The following is a 4,910-nucleotide window of genomic DNA, read 5'->3' on the forward strand; positions in this document are numbered from 1 at the left end:
GTTGAAGAGTCAGCCTTGGGGATTTTAAGCAAGGACACCAAGTGATGGGTAGGATCTCAAAGTCCGAGCAAGGGCAACAGTAGCTGTTGATGTTTCCTAAGACAAGGGAGTCCCTGGACAGAGACGGGGAGATCTTACTAACTAAACCAATCTTCCAGCAGCCTGGAAAATGTTTCCTGAAGAAAATGCACCAGGATGTCAAGACACTATTTCACTAGAGAAATGGTAAGAGTCTGACTGTATGGAACGCTATAATTAGCCTGGACAAAGCACTGTACGGAAACAAGCCTGCCCTAGCCAAGGAGAATGGACAGGATGGAAGCACGTGAGAGCTCATGAATCGCTACATGTGATTATCACTGTGCTAGGTACTAAGATCTCATTTGGGCCTGGCTGGTTCTAGGAAAACACTGCCAAACAAGCTGGAAGGAATCCAGAGAGCAGAGTCAGGAATGATCAGGGGTTGGACGGACTGACTTAAAAGGCAAGATGAAGAGCAGGGAGCCCACCTAAACAGCGAGTAAGAGGAGAGATGATAAACTGATAAACGGTCTGCAAGCATCTGAAGGGTATGGGCATGGCAGAGGCAGAGGAAATGCTTCAGCTTGAGCATGAGGGCGTAACTAGGTACAGCCCTAAGGAAAGGAAGACATTTGCGGGGTATCAGAGCTCCCTGACAGTGAGAGCCGAGCCTGCCATATCCTCTTCTCAAGGACAAGGCGGGAACCCTGCAGCTGGGGACACACATTGCTTATATTACAGTAGCACACAGAGGCTCCCTATTGTGCTGGATGCTATATGTACAGCAAGTGAGCCAGTGAACACAACCCTGAGGCAACAGAAGGAAGGTGATTTTGCCAAAATCACCCAGCAGGCCAGTGGCAGAGCTGGGAACAGATCCCAGACCTCCTGGGTCCTTATGAAGTGCCCTGCCCACTGGCCCTACAATACCTCTTGCTGGAGAGAGTACAGGTTGTTCTGATCTTACTTATGCCTCCCCTCCTCTTCCTGCTGCTTCCTCCCACCCCCTTTCAGTATGCTTTGACCTCCTGGGCAGAGGCAGTTGTACTGTTCTGGGCACTGACTGGTTTTGAAGGTACCTGTGGGGCAGCAGGTCCTGTTTTCTTTGTTGCACTGTTAGAGGGCAATGCTGTAGTCCCCTCTCTCATCTTTTGGATTTTCCTTCACAAACGTCACAGGGCTTCCAGTGGGCAGAAGGTGAAAGTGCCAGAGCCCTGGAGTGCACGCAGCTGTCCTGGCACTGGAAGGCAGAACAGAACAGCTGCCCCGTCGCCCACAGCCGGGGCTGCTTCATAAACACCAATTTGCCATCTGGTCAATTGCTCCATCCCCACATTTCCCATTCCCCAGTTCTGGATCTACAGATTTTTGCTGTCCAGCCATAGGACACCCACCCTGTCCCTTGGGCAGATGAAGCTGCCATCAATTAGAGCTCACTCCTAGATTACAGCTATTCGGATGAGATTTTTCCTTTGCTCAGACTCCCTAGAGACTACCCCACGCCCTAATCAGCTCCTTCCTCTCCTGGGGCTCTTATCTTCCCACTGCAGATCACTTCACTGAGGCAGAGACTGTCCACACCACATCCTTTGTTCAGCTTGGTAGCACTGATAAAGCCCAAGAACAGCTTCCATACCTCATCCCTCCTTGTTGATGGCTGCTGCAGGCTGGACAGTCATTGTTCAGGAAAGACCTTGTGGCACATTACACAGCTCCCCAGGGCAGTCTGGTTTATCTACAAAGGTCACACACCATGCTGGCCGCCTGTTGCTCACTTGGAAGTGCTTGGAGTGGTGGGAAGTGAGGTGCTATTCTGAGTGATAAGAGTACTAAGGAGGAGAAGAGGGAGCAGGAGCTGTGGTAAGGACTTGGCTGGGAACCCAGAGGCTTGCTTGCCATCTCTGCCTTTGTCACTAATTGACCAAGTGACCTTGGATAAGTCTCTTCCCCCAGCCTCATGCCTAAGGCTCCCCTTCTGGACAACAGCTCCCCCCACCCAGAGGAGTCCCAAGGGTTTGCTAACATATGCAACTGCTGCCATCTCCAGAGGAAGGTTCAGAGTGACAAAGGGCAACTGTGATACTAGATTTCCCTTCCCCCTGCTCCCCCCAGTCACAAGGTGCAATGGCACTCAGGCACAGGGACAGAACAGCACATTTATACATTTTTGTGGTGCTAAGGGCCAGGATTTCCAAGGGTACCAACCCCTGTGCCCTTTGCAGACCATCTACATGCAGGATGTAGTGTGGAATGCAGCAGCCACCTTGCGGCAGGGAAAACACTTGCGAGTGTTAGCCATCCCAGAGGCTGACCACAAATGGCTAGTTCTGCCTCTTGCTGCAAGATGGCACTGCCTGGACCCCCATCTAAGACCTTGGTAGGTGGCAGGTCATTTGCCAGACTAACACCAGCAAGGCCTAGATCTCTCATACACTGGAACTGAGGGGATCAGTACTGTGATCAGAGGAGGGCAGAGGTGGCTGGGCTGCAGACTGCCTTGTAGCCCATAGGACATTTCATCTGGCCATGCAAGTGCCAGGACACTGCAGCAACAAAGGTATTGCACAGATATCCCCCCCTGGGTCTGTTCTGGCTATGTTCCCAATGGGTCACCAACTCATACCTCACCTGAATCACTGGCTCAGCTGCTGTTCAAAGTTTGCAGGGCTCATTGCTACATGACTCAGGCTTGAACGTTACCTCACCCACAGCAGCACCAGCCCCTGCTTCACTTGTGAGCAACTTCCTCTGAACACAGGCCTCAGCCCATACCATTCCGGTGAGTAACACATCCTCATGGAGGGCAGTTACATCAGTGTTATAGCTGGGAAGTCCAGTGTCCTCTGGACGAGCCTTGCTGTAAGTCACTAGCTCCAATTGAGATCCACCTTGGTCCGTCAAGTCTGACAATGGAGATGGAAGGGGATTGTGAAAGTTAACTGACCACACTTGCCAAGGCTCTGCCCTTTCACCCCTGGTGAGCACAACCTCAGGGCCTTACCTGTATTACAGGATCCCAGGGACCAAGACAGCTTCAGATTTACATTGCTGTTCTAAACCCAGTAGTGTTCAGCAACTCCAAGTAAGACAAAGGCACCAGTCTGCTCTGAACACCCACGAAGAGACAGTGCAATATTAGTACACCCAGCAGACCTGCTCTCAGGCTCTAACCATTAGCTAACACTGCCCCCCCTTCACATGGCAGGTGCAAAGGGCAGCCCTTCTCCATGCATGAGGACCGCACAGGCTCTTATGTTGATTCTTGTCAGGATTCCCCAGGATATCTTCTCCAGTTACAGACCAAGAGGCCACTTTCCTAACTGCTCTCAGTCTTTCTGCCAGTTGCCTCTCAGCTCCTCCACATCACGCTGAGTCTGCAGTCAGGGCTCAGCTGAAGGGGACAAGGATGCAGGTCACCTTCTCCCACGGGGGTGCAGAGAAGTAAACTCCACCATTAGCCAAGTCAGCAGCAGGGGCTTGTAAAAGTGTCAGCCTAACAGAGATCTTTTTCTAACAAGAACTGCACTCTGCTTCTGTGGGGCAAGGTGAAAGTTTGGAGACAAGAGCTCTCTTGGCTACAGCAGGCAAACATTGATGGGTTTAGTTAGCAGGCACTAGTCAAATTTCATCCTTCAAAAGCAAAGTTTTCACCAGAAAGCAAAATACCACAGAAGACAGCAAGAGCAGAACAAATTGCTCTTTGTCTGGGATGCAGGCAGACCCCAGGGCCTGCTCCTCTGCACAGTCTAGAAACTTAGCTGATGAGGTAAACTGGAGCCAGGCTCTTAAAACCACTAGGGGAGGATGCAAAGGACACACAGGTCTAGAGCAACAGGAGAGCACCCCCTTGCAGGCAGTGACGGTAACAGATGCTTTTAGCACACGGGTGGTCAAATACAATCACATGGACAGCCACACATGAACTAGCAGCCACTTCTTGCCTGTATTTGAAGATGCATGTTTCCCTGGGCTGGGGCCTGCTTCTAGAAGGCAAACTCATGAGAGCCTGGGGAGCCTCCATGCTCAACCTTAGTCTGATGCTGGATGCCGAAGCACTTATGGAAATGAGGGGACCATATATTTCACCGGAGGACAGACTCTGTAAGAGGGTGGCAGAGATTTGGAGGATGAGCACCCAGGCAGGCTGGGTGCCTCACTGGTTCAGATCCAGAAGCGTTACTCCCTCATAAGTGTTCGATGGCCACAGCAAACTTAGGTCAGAAAGACTGGCATCTGCCCAAACAAGAATCGAAGTTAAGGAACACAACTGCCACTCTCTGACGCCAGCTTTTTGGAGAAGGCTCAGGAGACTGAACCCCTCTTCCCACATCCACCTTTATTAGAAGTAAGACCATCTCTTCTTGGGTGTTTGTACAGCAGCACAGTTTGGTTGGGAACATTTAGGTGTTACCATAATACTGCCCATTTCCAGTGCATCATCTAGGGCATAGCTGGCAAAAGGGTTAACTGAAAACAAGCATGTTTAGGGGCATGAATGCACCCACCTCTGTGATTATGACGATGTTCTCTCATTAGAATGGGTTCATTAGAGGCAGGTCCTGTCAGACCAACCTGGTGACCTTCTATGACCAGGTCACCAAATCCTTAGATGCAGGGGTAGCAGTGGACATAGTTTTCCTGCACTTTAGGAAGGCCTTCGACACTGTCTCTCACCCTGTTCTCATTAAGAAACTGGGGGACTGTGGTGTTGACACCTACACAGTCAAATGGGTCGCCACTGGCTGGAGGGCCGTACCCAGGGAGTGGTGGTGGACGGGTCATTTTCAACCTGGAGGGATGTGGGCAGTGGGGTTCCCCAGGGCTCGGTCCTCGGGCCTGCACTGTTCAACATCTTCATCAGTGACTTGGACGAGGGGGTAAAAAGCACC

The sequence above is a fragment of the Crocodylus porosus genome, unplaced genomic scaffold, assembly GCF_001723895.1.
Source record: "Crocodylus porosus isolate Cpor-Errol unplaced genomic scaffold, CroPor_comp1, whole genome shotgun sequence".
Classification (NCBI taxonomy): Eukaryota; Metazoa; Chordata; order Crocodylia; family Crocodylidae; genus Crocodylus; species Crocodylus porosus.